A 15,385-nucleotide genomic window follows, 5' to 3' on the forward strand; every position below is an offset into this window, starting at 1 on the left:
CCCCACACTTTTCTTAGCCTGGCCTGCTTTAGGGCAGCATTGGACGAGCCCACCAGACAACCAGACTCCTCCGGTGGGCCCGGGCTTCTCCATCAGGGTAGTTGAGAGTGCCAAGTAGTGTTGAGCCACCCCCGTAGTGTTCGGGTTCGGTTCGGTTCGTCGAACACCGGGATGTTCGAGGAACTGTTCGTCGAACTGTTCGTCGAACACCTTAGAACACCGTCGAACACCGTTAAAACCAATGGCAGGCAAACAAAAACACATAGAAACACATAGAAAACACCTGCAAAGGTGTCCAAAAGCTGACAAACTGCTCAGAAGACACTCTGTTTAAAAAAGCCGGCCGGCAAATTCAGCAGCGCATACACCGGTACCCGACAATTTAGACAAGAAGGAATAGAGCATCACACATAGATTAGATAGATAGAAACATGTCAGTCACACATATAAGAAGCACAGTGACAGTGTTGGTTACTGCATTTGTCATTTAGTGTAAAGGATTTATTAAAAAAAATATTAGTGTTTTCATGCACCGTCTCTTTAAAAAAGCCGGCCGGCAATTCAGCATCTGTACCCGACAATTTAGAACAGAAAGAATAGAGCTTCACACATAGATTAGATAGATAGAAACATGTCAGTCACATATATAATAAGTACAGTGATAGTGTTGCTTACTGTACTTGTCATTTAGTGTAAAGGATTTATTTAAAAAAATAATAGTGTTTTCATGCACTGTCTCTTTAAAAAAGCCGGCCGGCAATTCAGCAGCGGTACCCGACAATTTAGAACAGAAAGATAGAGCATCACACATAGATTAGATAGATAGAAACATGTCAGTCACATATATATGAAGTACAGTGATAGTGTTGGTTACTGTACTTGTCATTTAGTATTAAAATAAAGGATTTATTATTAAAAAAATTGGCGTGGGGTTCCCCTTAATTTTAGGCTCTAGCGGAGGTTAAGCAGACGGCTGGGGCAGATGTTTGAAGCCTGGGAAGGGGGTAATACCCACGGAGCTTCCCAGGCTACTAATATCAGCCCCCAGCTGAATACATAGCCTTTACTAGCTATTAAAATGGGGGACCCCCCCAAAAAAATGACGTGGGGTCCCCCCTAATTTAATAGCTAGCAAAGGCTAGGCAGACAGCTGGGGGCTGATATTAATAGCCCAGGAAGGGAGCCATGAATATTGGCCCCCTCCCAGGCTAGAAACACCAGCCGTCAGCCGCCCCAGAAATGGCGCATTCATAGGATGCGCCAATTCTGGCACTTAGCCTCGCTCTTCCACGCTGCCCTGGTGCGGTGGCAGGGGGTAATAGGGTTGGGGTTGATGTCAGCTTATAATGCCAGCTGACATCAAGCCCAGGTTAGTAATGGAGAGGCGTCTATAAGACACCCCCATTACTAACCCCATAGTCAAAGTTAAAAAAAACACAAACACCCAGAATAAAGTCCTTTAATTGAAATAAAGACACAATCCTTTATTGTTCTAAATTAAACCATACCTACCATCACGCCCATTCCAGCTGAAGCCAACGATCTCCTGCAATAAAAGAAAAATAATAAAGCAACCTCATCCTTACCTTTCCATGGTTCCCACGACAGCTTCAGCTCTGCTACATCGAGATGACAGGCTGGACCGCAGCAGAACGCCGCCATCCAGCCTGTCATCCCGCAGACACTGAGAAGCGCAGGCTTGCTTGCGCTGCTCAGCGTCTCTCTGTGACGACATCCAGATGAGCCGAGTTCATGTCCAATGAACTCGGCTCACCTCATGCACGTCACTGACAGCGTGGGAAAATTCTCACGCTGAAGCGCTGATTGCAGGAGAATTTTCCCACGCTGTCAGTGACGTGCAGGAGGTGAGCTGAGTTCATTGGACATGAGCTCACCTCATGCACATCACTGACAGCGTGGGAGAATTCTCCTGCACTCAGCACTTCAGCGTGAGAATTTTCCCACGCTGTCAGTGACGTGCATGAGGTGAGCCGAGTTCATTGGACATGACCTCGGCTCATCTGGATGCCGTCACAGCGAGACAGTGAGGAGCGCAAGCATGCCTGCGCTTCTCAGTGTCTGCGGGATGACAGACTGGATGGCAGCGTTCTGCTGCGGTCCAGCCAGTCATCTCGATGTAGCAGAGCTGAAGCTGTCGTGGGAACCATGGAAAGGTAAGGATGAGGTTGGTTTATTATTTTTCTTTTATTGCAGGAGATCGTTGGCTTCAGCTGGAATAGGCGTGACGGTAAGTATGGTTTAATTTAGAACAATAAAGAATTGTGTCTTTATTTCAATTAAAGGACTTTATTCTGGGTGTTGTGTTTTTTTTAAATACTTTACTAGAAATTCATGGCGGTCATGTCTAATACTGGCGTGACCCCATGAATTTTGGGCTTGGGGTCAGCTGATAATACCAAGCTGGCCCTATCCCCTTTATTACCCAGTGAGCCACCGCACCAGGGCCCTGGATGAGTTGGGTACAGCGCCAGAAGATGGCGCTTCTATGAACGCGCCATTTTCCGGGGTGGCTGCGGACTGCAATTTGTAGCGGGGGGGGGCCCAGAAAGCTTGGGCCTCCCTGCGCTGCAGATTCCAGCCCCCAGCTGCCTAGTTGTACCTGGCTGGACACAAAAATAGGGCGAAGCCCCACGTACTTTTTTTTTAATTATTTCATGAATTTCATGAAATAATTAAGAAAAAAAGGCCTTCCCTATATTGTTGTGTCCGGCCAGGTACAAATAGGCAGCTGGTGGTTGGGGGCAGCCCGTTCCTGCCTGCTGTACCTGGCTGGACACAAATATAGTGCGAAGCCCCACTTCAATTTTTTTTAATTATTTCATGAAATTCATGAAATAATTAAGAAAAAAAGGGCTTCCCTATATTGTTGTGTCCGGCCAGGTACAAATAGGCAGCTGGTGGATGGGGGCAGCCCGTTCCTGCCTGCTGTACCTGGCTGGACACAAATATAGTGCGAAGCCCCACTTCAATTTTTTTAAATTATTTCAGGAAATTCATGAAATAATTTAAAAAAAATTGACGTGGGGCTTCGCACTATATTTGTGTCCAGCCAGGTACAGCAGGCAGGAACGGGCTGCCCCCAACCACCAGCTGCCTATTTGTACCTGGCCGGACACAACAATATAGGGAAGGCCTTTTTTTCTTAATTATTTCATGAAATTCATGAAATAATTAAAAAAAAAGTACGTGGGGCTTCGCCCTATTTTTGTGTCCAGCCAGGTACAACTAGGCAGCTGGGGGCTGGAATCTGCAGCGCAGGGAGGCCCAAGCTTTCTGGGCCCCCCCCCGCTACAAATTGCAGTCCGCAGCCACCCCGGAAAATGGCGCGTTCATAGAAGCGCCATCTTCTGGCGCTGTACCCAACTCATCCAGGGCCCTGGTGCGGTGGCTCACTGGGTAATAAAGGGGTTAGGGCCAGCTTGGCATTATCAGCTGTCCCTAAGCCCGAAATTCATGGGGTCACGCCAATATTAGACATGACCACCATGAATTTCTAGTAAAGTATTTAAAAAAAACACAACACCCAGAAAAAAGTCCTTTAATTGAAATAAACACACAATTCTTTATTGTTCTAAATTAAACCATACTTACCATCACGCCCATTCCAGCTGAAGCCAACGATCTCCTGAAATAAAAGAAAAATAATAAAGCAACATCATCCTTACCTTTCCATGGTTCCCATGACAGCTTCAGCTCTGCTACATCGAGATGACAGGCTGGACCGCAGCAGAACGCTGCCATCCAGCCTGTCATCCCGCAGACACTGAGAAGCGCAGGCTTGCTTGCGCTCCACAGTGTCTCTCTGTGAGGGCATCCAGATGAGCCGAGTTAATGTCCAATGAACTCGGCTCACCTCATGCACGTCACTGACAGCGTGGGAAAATTCTCACGCTGAAGCGCTGAGTGCAGGAGAATTCTCCCACGCTGTCAGTGAAGTGCAGGAGGTGAGCTGAGTTCATTGGACATGAGCTCACCTTATGCACGTCACTGACAGCGTGGGAAAATTCTCCTGCACTCAGCGCTTCAGCGTGGGAGAATTCTCACACTGAAGCGCTGAGTGCAGGAGAATTCTCCCACGCTGTCAGTGACGTGCAGGAGGTGAGCTGAGTTCATTGGACATGAGCTCACCTTATGCACGTCACTGACAGCGTGGGAAAATTCTCCTGCACTCAGCGCTTCAGCGTGGGAGAATTCTCACGCTGAAGCGCTGAGTGCAGGAGAATTCTCCCACGCTGTCAGTGAAGTGCAGGAGGTGAGCTGAGTTCATTGGACATGAGCTCACCTTATGCACGTCACTGACAGCGTGGGAGAATTCTCCTGCACTCACCGCTTCAGCGTGAGAATTTTCCCACGCTGTCAGTGACGTGCATGAGGTGAGCCGAGTTCATTGGACATGAACTCGGCTCATCTGGATGTCGTCACAGAGAGACGCTGAGCAGCGCAAGCATGCCTGCGCTTCTCAGTGTCTGCGGGATGAGAGGCTGGATGGCAGCGTTCTGCTGCGGTCCAGCCTGTCATCTCGATGTAGCAGAGCTGAAGCTGTCGTGGGAACCATGGAAAGGTAAGGATGAGGTTGCTTTATTATTTTTCTTTTATTGCAGGAGATCGTTGGCTTCAGCTGGAATGGGCGTGACAGTAAGTATGGTTTAATTTAGAACAATAAAGGATTGTGTCTTTATTTCAATTAAAGGACTTTATTCTGGGTGTTTGTGTTTTTTTTAACTTTGACTATGGGGTTAGTAATGGGGGTGTCTTATAGACGCCTCTCCATTACTAACCTGGGCTTGATGTCAGCTGGCATTATAAGCTGACATCAACCCCAACCCTATTACCCCCTGCCACCGCACCAGGGCAGCGTGGAAGAGCGAGGCTAAGTGCCAGAATTGGCGCATCCTATGAATGCGCCATTTCTGGGGCGGCTGACGGCTGGTGTTTCTAGCCTGGGAGGGGGCCAATATTCATGGCTCCCTTCCTGGGCTATTAATATCAGCCCCCAGCTGTCTGCCTAGCCTTTGCTAGCTATTAAATTAGGGGGGACCCCACGTCATTTTTTTTGGGGTGTCCACCATTTTAATAGCTAGTAAAGGCTATGTATTCAGCTGGGGGCTGATATTAGTAGCCTGGGAAGCTCCGTGGGTATTACCCCGTTCCCAGGCTTCAAACATCTGCCCCAGCCGTCTGCTTAACCTCCGCTAGAGCCTAAAATTAAGGGGAACCCCACGCCAATTTTTTTAATAATAAATCCTTTATTTTAATACTAAATGACAAGTACAGTAACCAACACTATCACTGTACTTCATATATATGTGACTGACATGTTTCTATCTATCTAATCTATGTGTGAAGCTCTATTCTGTCTGTTATAAATTGTCGGGTACAGATGCTGAATTGCCGGCCGGCTTTTTTAAAGAGACGGTGCATGAAAACACTATTATTTTTTTTGATAAATCCTTTACGCTAAATGACAAGTACAGTAAGCAACACTTTCACTGTACTTCGTATATATGTGGCTGACATGTTTCTATCTATCTAATCTATGTGTGATGCCCTATTCTTTCGGTTCTAAATTGTCGGGTACAGGTGTATGCCGCTGCTGAATTGCCGGCTTTTCATGTTTCACTGTTGGCACTGTTCCCATCGATTTGGGCAACCACTGTAATGCCACAACCACCATGGCTGTGGCATTACAGTGAGTGGCAGACAATCCCTGCATGATTAGTGCTCTAAATAGCGCCAGACATGCAGGACACGCTTTTGGTGCACGAACAGTTATCGAACATAACCTCGAACAGCCGAATTTTTTGCAAATCGTTCGGGTTCGTGGAACAACTCGAACACCGCCCAAAACAGCTCGAATTTGAGATTGGCGAACAGTTCTAGTCGAACACCGCTCATCTCTAGTGCCAAGGTGAGGAGCATGGTGATGATAGAAGTTAGCATCTGCTTTGTTTCTTGGAATGCAAGCGTAAGTGTGCATCCTGCCACCCACCCACCCCCAGGCTGCAATACCATATTGCTATCTTTCTTGCACTTGAAATGAGGCCTTTTAGGCTTGTGGAGGCAGACGCCGGCCACCATGTCATGGCTGCATCGGCGGCCTGGTATCCATACCGCCCAGCAGCCGGGTGTTACACACTCGGTCCTCAGCTGCCAGGGGGCGGCCGGGTGTCCATACTCGATCCCTAGCCGCCCCTATTTGTTCCGGTGCGCCTTATACACAAGAGTGCATACCAAAACATTACTTGTGCCCTCCCCAGTGCATTTAGTGGGAAGGACAGCCTAACCACAGACACGTGGACAAGTGAATGTGGCCAGGGTTGGTCCATTTCACTGACGCCTTCACACTGGGTTAATATTGTGGATGCCGGGACACAGTTGGACACTGGGATGCAACACGTCCTCCAGACATAGAGGATTGCGTGTCCTGGGTCAATCAGGCTTCAACACAAAGTTCAGAAGGTAGACAGCAGCAGTGGTCGGCCTCCTACACAACCAGTAAATTATTCATGATCATGAGGCCATCCATCTCCTTAGCTTTCTGTTCCTTGGAATGCAAGCGCATGTATGTAGTAGCGGCTAAGCCTGAGGTGGTCAGCGTTTTGGAGCATATCCTACCTCCTCCGAGTATTGCTGGATGTTTTCCTGCTACTATCCCAGTTCTATGACTCCCGTTAAAACAAAGCTTCAGGTGATGAATGATAGATGAGGTGGTGGCAAAGGAGAAAGAGCAGGAGGAACAGGGACCATTCACATCAATATCAGGCCAGTCTTGTAGGATATGTTTCTGCACCAAAAGGAGCTGTTCGGCTACACAGTTATAGGGCATACAGTGAGTGCAATGCCTATCAAAAATTTCGAGGCACTCCAATGCCCCTTGGAAGTGACATGGAGGTCAGAGGGCCTTAACTAAACCGTTTTTTCCATTTATAGCAACTGGGTCTCCTGTACACTGTTGGCCTAAGCAGTTAATGGAAGGCTTTCCAAAAATTATGAGGAACTGCAATGCCCCTTGAAACAGACGTGGATTACAGCGTACTAAAAACCTTCTACCCATTATTGGGGAGTGGGTCTCCCTTAGTGTTCGCCTATGCATTGAAAAGCAAAAGCTGACTAAAATTAGGAGGAAATGCAATGCCCGTTGGAAGAGTCATGGAGGTTAGAGTGGTTTAACAAGATGGTTTTAATGCCCCTTGGAAGAGACGTGGAGTTCAGAGTGGTTTAACAAGATAATTTTAATGCCCCTTGGAGGAGACGTGGAGGTCCCAGTGGAATAAAAAGACAATATCAATGCCCCTTGGAAGAGTGGTTGAGGTCCCAGTGGAATAAAAAGACAATATCAATACCCCTTGGAAGAGAGGTAGAGGTTACAGTGGAATAAAAAGACAATATCAATGCCCCTTGGACGAGACGTGGAGGTCCCAGTGGAATAAAAAGACAATATCAATGATACTTGGAAGAGACATGGAGGTCACAGTAACTTAACAAGACTATTTTAATGCCCATTGGAAGAGACGTGGAGTTCAGAGTGGTTTAACAAGACGGTTTTAATGCCCCTTGGAAGAGACGTGGAGGTCACAGTAGCTTAACAAGACGGTTTTAATGCCCCTTGGAAGAGACGTGGAGGTCACAGTGGAATAAAAAAGCAGTATCAATGCCCCTTGGAAGAGACGTGGAGGTCCCAGTGGAATAAAAAGACAATATCAATGACCCTTGGAAGAGACGTGGAGGTCACAGTAACTTAACAAGACTATTTTATTGCCCCTTACAAGAGCCATGCAGTGCAGCATATTAAAAACATTATTCCCATTATTGGGGAGTGGGTCTCCCATAGTCTTTGCCTATGCCTTCCAAGCAAAAGCTGCCAAAAATTAGGATGGAGGAAGTTACAATGCTCCTTACAAGAGCCATGCAGTACAGCATATTAAAAACATTATTCCCATTATTGGGGAGTGGGTCTCCCAGAGTCTTTGCTTATGCCTTCCAAGCAAAAGCTGCCAAAAATTAGGACGGAGGAACTTGCAATGCTGGCAACACGGACCACGGTCACCCTGGTGGTATAGTGGTGGTGGAGGCTGAGGATAAGGAGAAGAGCAAAAAACAGCTGAAATGAGGAAGCGTTTACCCATGTGTGGGTTTGAAGCGGTGCATGGGAATACACCTCCCGAAATAACACAGTGGATTTGACTTTATGTTACTCTGCTGTCATTTGGTGGTGATGAGAAGTCTGGCCCAATCCAGCCCTTGTTCATTTTGATAAGGGTCAGCTTGTCAGCATTGTCAGTTGACAGGCGAGTGCGCTTATCAGTTATAATTCCCCAAGCAGCACTAAAAACACGCTCCGATAACACACTAGCGGCAGGGCAGGCCAGGACCTCCAAGGCGTACAGACTGAGTTCATTCCAAGTGTCCAGCTTGGATACCCAATAATTAAAAGGCACAGAGTAGGGTTGAGCTAGCATGCTCGACACTGCTTGGTACTCGCCCGAGCATCTCACTACTCGGGATGTTCAGCGAGTACCGAGCATTTCCGGGTTAATCGGGTGGGAGCTCGGGTCTCCGCCCTGCATGTTTGGCGCTCTTTACAGAGCCAATGAACATGCAGGGATTGCCAGCCAGTCACTGTAATGCCGCAGTCATGTTGGTTGTGGGCATTACAGCGATTGGCTGACCACACAGAGTCACCTCGAGTATTTATAACCGGGCGCCGTCATCTTGGACACAGTCGCTCCGGAACAGACGGTGTAGGGAGAGTGCTGCTGAGTTAGGGAGAGATTTATACTGCGAAATAGGTAGTTTAGGGTCACTAAAGCCTGCAAAATCAAACAAACAGTCCATCTCAGGACTAATATCCATCCCAGGTATCAGGCAGGCAGGCAGGCTGTATAGGAGAAGCAGTGGTTATACCAACAAACACTGCATTACTGTCCTGTGCGCTGCTTTTCAAATTGAGAGACTTAGCCCCAGGTCTCAGGAGCCAGGAAAAATCTTTTTTTTTTTTTTTTCCTGAGTCAGACTGTACAAATACCCGTCTTATTAACCTTTTGGTATTCCCCCCCCCAAAAAAAAAAGAAATTGAGTGTGTCTGTGAGTAGAGATGAGCGTTGTTCGACTCGAACTGTTCGCCAATCTCAAATTCGAGCTGTTTTGGGCGGTGTTCGAGCCGTTCAGCGAGCACGAACGATTTGAAAAAAATTTGGCTGTTCGAGGTTATGTTCGATAACTGTTCGTGCACCAAAATCATAACTGGATTTTTTCTCAGAAATGATGAAAATTAATGTTAATACGCAGTTTGAGTGTACAGCGGGGCGGGGGGAGGGGCAGGGGATGGATCTCTGCAGGAATAATGAAGAACTCCATTTTTTTTTCTCTTTCCCGCATTTACAGTGGGGAGGTGCAATCTGTCAGCCTATCAGCAGTGCACACACGGAGCGAACTGCTTTTTTTCACACAAGCAAGGGCATGTGTCATTGGCAGTGTATGTCACATGTCCTTGCCCTATAAGACCCAGCCATTTTCCCCGTCGCCACCATTTTCTCACTGCTGCAGCTGCGTGTTAGACGGCACCGCTGTTGCTGTGTGTGCTATACCTTGTTAATTTCAAGCCAATTTTTGCATAAATCTACAGATAGCTTGGGAGTAGGGAATAGTTGTGATTGCAGTCCTTTTAAGGACTAGGTTACAGCATTTCCTACGACTTTCATCAGGCAGGTCTGTGCTCTTAAATAGATAGGTTGGGAGTAAAAACTAATTGTAATTGCAGTCTTTTTCAGGACTAAGTTACATCAGTTCCTATCAGTTTTTGCCAGGCAGGTCTGTGCCAGTGCTGTGCAAGTTTTTTTCACAGCATTTGGCTAAATCTAGCAAAGCTAATCCTTTTTGGCCTATTGCAGAGTGTGTTAGTCAGTGGAGTAGCCTATATGTGCTGCAAGCTACACCACCTGTGTATAGAATACCAATTTTTTTACTGCACCTAGTGAAGCAAAACCTTTTGGGCATAGCATCATTCTATTAGTCCATCTATACTGACCTCCATCAGGTTGCAAATTGAATATAATTTTTTTCTGCATCTAGCTCCGAAAAAATATTTGGGCTTCTAGCAGTGTGTGGGACTTGTTCTATTAGTCCATCTATACTGACCTCCATCAGGTTGCAAATTGAATGTAATTTTTTTCTGCATCTAGCTCTGAAAAAATATTTGGGCTTCTAGCAGTGTGTGAGACTTGTTCTATTAGTCCATCTATACTGACCTCCATCAGGTTGCAAATTAAAAATAATTTTTATCTGCATCTAGCTCTGAAAAAATATTTGGGCTTCTAGCAGTGTGTGGGACTTGGTCTATTAGTTCATCTATACTGACCTCCATCAGGTTGCAAATTAAAAATAATTTTTATCTGCATCTAGCTCTGAAAAAATATTTGGGCTTCTAGCAGTGTGTGGGACTTGGTCTATTAGTCCATCTATACTGACCTTCATCAGGTTGCAAATTGAATATAATTTTTTTCTGCATCTAGCTCTGAAAAAATATTTGGGCTTCTAGCAGTGTGTGGGACTTGTTCTATTAGTCCATCAATACTGACCTCCATCAGGTTGCAAATTGAATATAATTTTTTTCTGCATCTAGCTCTGAAAAAATATTTGGGCTTCTAGCAGTGTGTGGGACTTGGTCTATTAGTCCATCTATACTGACCTCCATCAGGTTGCAAATTAAAAATAATTTTTTTCTGCATCTTGCTCTGAAAAAATATTTGGGCTTCTAGCAGTGTGTGGGACTGGGTCTATTAGTCCATCTATACTGACCTCCATCAGGTTGCAAATTGAATATAATTTTTTTCTGCATCTAGCTCTGAAAAAATATTTGGGCTTCTAGCAGTGTGTGGGACTTGGTCTATTAGTCCATCTATACTGACCTCCATCCGGTTGCAAATTGAATATAATTTTTTTCTGCATCTAACCCAGCCAATAGTTTTGGCCTAATACCACAGTTTGGCCACTCAACTCTGCTCGGTTCCCATCCATTGTTTTTTTGTGCAAACAACTCCAGATTTGTGATTTAGTTAACCACCAAAATGAGTAGAAAAAGGCCTGCTGCTGGTGGAAAGGGGAATAGGCGTGTTGGGAAGGGGACAAAAGGTTGTGTCCGTGGGGTTGGTGTTAAAGCAACAGTAACATCTGCAGAAGAAAGACCATCTTCCAGCCAAACTAAAATGTCTACTTCTTTTAGCGGACAATGTGATAAGATCCCTTTCTTACGGCCACGCCAATCGCTACAAATTCCAGATGAGGCACAAAAACAGCAGGTGCTTCAATGGATATCAAGTGCTCCTTTAAGTGAGCTCTCCTCCACATCAACTTCAACATCACAAATACTCCAGTCCTCAGAGGTGTCACCCCAATCGCACTTGCTTCCTCACAGCTCCCAAATCTCCAGCTGCCCGTTGAGTATGAGGTAGAACAGATGGTTGAGTCTGCAGAGCTGTTTACTCATACTATAGCCTGGGAATCAGAGGTCGACTCCAGCGCTTCTGTGAATCCAGACGAGGAAATGATCTGCACTGATGCCCAGAATCTTTATGAGTCGGATCCAGGACCAGACGCAGAAGGTTCTGACCATAATGTAGACCCTCATTCCCAAACTGTAACTCCTGTTGGTGGAGACAATGAGGAAGACGATGATGAGACTCAAATACCTGATTGGAGCGACAACTTTAATTTTTTGTCAGGGCAGGAACAGGTTGGCTCTGAGGACGACGGGTGTGATAACACACAGGGTGATGTTGATGAGGTTGGAGATCCCACTTACTGTCAACCCACAGTCAGCCAAGAGATGAGGTCAGCAGAGGAGGTGGAGGAGAATGCTAGTGACGACGAGGTCAGGTTGCGCCTTCCTGGACAGAGACGTAGTACTGGAAGCACGTCAACAACTGCATCCTCAAACACAACTCTGCCTCTCACCACAAGTCGTGGTGGCTCTTCAGGTCGCATGGGTGCTAAGCCTTGCATAGCCTGGGCATTTTTTCAGATCGATAAAGATGACCCAACTCGTGTTATCTGTAACATTTGTCAGCAAAAGCTAAGTAGAGGCCAAAAAATACATAGTTTGAGTGCTTCATGCATGAACCGGCACATGGACATGAAGCATAAGTTGTAGTGGGAAGCTCAGTGTGCTACAATGCGGCCTAGCCGGCCGGACCAACCTCCGTCTGCCACATCTTGTGCATCCGCGGCCTCTTCATCCTCTGTGACTGGGGGGACAGCAGTCACACCTGTTTTGGGAAGCAGACCTGCCACCTCTTTACCCGCAACAGCCAGCGTGATTGGCAGGTCATCATTTTCTTTGGAGGTGGTAACACCAGCTGGTGTTGAGCGCTGTCCGACATCGATAGCACCACCTTTGGATCAAGGCAACCTAACATGTCCGCCTGCATCTTCCTCACAGACCGGCAGTTTACCGGGGACACCCTTATCAACCCCCTCTAAGCACAACGGCCAGCCCTCGGTCCCACAGATGTGGACAAGTAAAAGACCATTTCCTCCTAGCCATGAGAAAGCTAAGAGGTTGAATTTCACCATCTGCAAGCTCTTGGCTACAGAAATGCTGCCTTTCCGCCTGGTGGACACAGAGGATTTTCGAGACCTTATGTCAGTCGCAGTGCCCCAGTGAAAAAAAAAGTTGAAGAAACCAGTAGTGTTGAGCCACCCCCGTAGTGTTCGGGTTCGGTTCGGTTCGTCGAACACCGGGATGTTCGAGGAACTGTTCGTCGAACTGTTCGTCGAACACCTTAGAACACCGTCGAGCACCGTTAAAACCAATGGCAGGCAAACAAAAACACATAGAAACACATAGAAAACACCTGCAAAGGTGTCCAAAAGCTGACAAACTGCTCAGAAGACACTCTCTTTAAAAAAGCCGGCCGGCAAATTCAGCAGCGGCATACACCGGTACCCGACAATTTAGACAAGAAGGAATAGAGCATCACACATAGATTAGATAGATAGAAACATGTCAGTCACACATATAAGAAGCACAGTGACAGTGTTGGTTACTGCACTTGTCATTTAGTGTAAAGGATTTATTAAAAGAAATATTAGTGTTTTCATGCACCGTCTCTTTAAAACAGCCGGCCGGCAATTCAGCATCTGTACCCGACAATTTAGAACAGAAAGAATAGAGCTTCACACATAGATTAGATAGATAGAAACATGTCAGTCACATATATAATAAGTACAGTGATAGTGTTGCTTACTGTACTTGTCATTTAGTGTAAAGGATTTATTTAAAAAAATAATAGTGTTTTCATGCACTGTCTCTTTAAAAAAGCCGGCCGGCAATTCAGCAGCGGTACCCGACAATTTAGAACAGAAAGATAGAGCATCACACATAGATTAGATAGATAGAAACATGTCAGTCACATATATATGAAGTACAGTGATAGTGTTGGTTACTGTACTTGTCATTTAGTATTAAAATAAAGGATTTATTATTAAAAAAATTGGCGTGGGGTTCCCCTTAATTTTAGGCTCTAGCGGAGGTTAAGCAGACGGCTGGGGCAGATGTTTGAAGCCTGGGAAGGGGAGCTTCCCAGGCTACTAATATCAGCCCCCAGCTGAATACATAGCCTTTACTAGCTATTAAAATGGGGGACCCCCCCAAAAAAATGACGTGGGGTCCCCCCTAATTTAATAGCTAGCAAAGGCTAGGCAGACAGCTGGGGGCTGATATTAATAGCCCAGGAAGGGAGCCATGAATATTGGCCCCCTCCCAGGCTAGAAACACCAGCCGTCAGCCGCCCCAGAAATGGCGCATTCATAGGATGCGCCAATTCTGGCACTTAGCCTCGCTCTTCCACGCTGCCCTGGTGCGGTGGCAGGGGGTAATAGGGTTGGGGTTGATGTCAGCTTATAATGCCAGCTGACATCAAGCCCAGGTTAGTAATGGAGAGGCGTCTATAAGACACCCCCATTACTAACCCCATAGTCAAAGTTAAAAAAAACACAAACACCCAGAATAAAGTCCTTTAATTGAAATAAAGACACAATCCTTTATTGTTCTAAATTAAACCATACTTACCATCACGCCCATTCCAGCTGAAGCCAACGATCTCCTGCAATAAAAGAAAAATAATAAAGCAACCTCATCCTTACCTTTCCATGGTTCCCACGACAGCTTCAGCTCTGCTACATCGAGATGACATAATTTAAAGAAAATTGACGTGGGGCTTCGCCCTGTTTTTGTGTCCAGCCAGGTACAACTAGGCAGCTGGGGGCTGGAATCCGCAGCGCAGGGAGGCCCAAGCTTTCTGGGCCACCCCCGCTGCAAATTGCAGTCCGCAGCCACCCCGGAAAATGGCGCGTTCATAGAAGCGCCATCTTCTGGCGCTGTACCCAACTCATCCAGGGCCCTGATGCGGTGGCTCACTGGGTAATAAAGGGGTTAGGGCCAGCTTGGCATTATCAGCTGGCCCTAAGCCCGAAATTCATGGGGTCACGCCAATATTAGACATGACCACCATGAATTTCTAGTAAAGTATTTAAAAAAAACACAACACCCAGAAAAAAGTCCTTTAATTGAAATAAACACACAATTCTTTATTGTTCTAAATTAAACCATACTTACCATCACGCCCATTCCAGCTGAAGCCAACGATCTCCTGAAATAAAAGAAAAATAATAAAGCAACATCATCCTTACCTTTCCATGGTTCCCATGACAGCTTCAGCTCTGCTACATCGAGATGACAGGCTGGACCGCAGCAGAACGCTGCCATCCAGCCTGTCATCCCGCAGACACTGAGAAGCGCAGGCTTGCTTGCGCTCCACAGTGTCTCTCTGTGAGGGCATCCAGATGAGCCGAGTTAATGTCCAATGAACTCGGCTCACCTCATGCACGTCACTGACAGCGTGGGAAAATTCTCCTGCACTCAGCGCATCAGCGTGGGAGAATTCTCACACTGAAGCGCTGAGTGCAGGAGAATTCTCCCACGCTGTCAGTGACATGCAGGAGGTGAGCTGAGTTCATTGGACATGAGCTCACCTTATGCACGTCACTGACAGCGTGGGAAAATTCTCCTGCACTCAGCGCTTCAGCGGGAGAATTCTCACGCTGAAGCGCTGAGTGCAGGAGAATTCTCCCACGCTGTCAGTGACGTGCATAAGGTGAGCTCATGTCCAATGAACTCAGCTCACCTCATGCACGTCACTGACAGCGTGGGAGAATTCTCCTGCACTCACCGCTTCAGCTTGAGAATTTTCCCACGCTGTCAGTGACGTGCATGAGGTGAGCCGAGTTCATTGGACATGAACTCGGCTCATCTGGATGTCGTCACAGAGAGACGCTGAGCAGCGCAAGCAAGCCTGCGCTTCTCAGT

The sequence above is a fragment of the Phyllobates terribilis genome, unplaced genomic scaffold (assembly GCF_046119375.1).
Source record: "Phyllobates terribilis strain yellow unplaced genomic scaffold, ASM4611937v1 Scaffold_1__5_contigs__length_1240528914, whole genome shotgun sequence".
In the NCBI taxonomy this organism is placed as follows: domain Eukaryota; kingdom Metazoa; phylum Chordata; class Amphibia; order Anura; family Dendrobatidae; genus Phyllobates; species Phyllobates terribilis.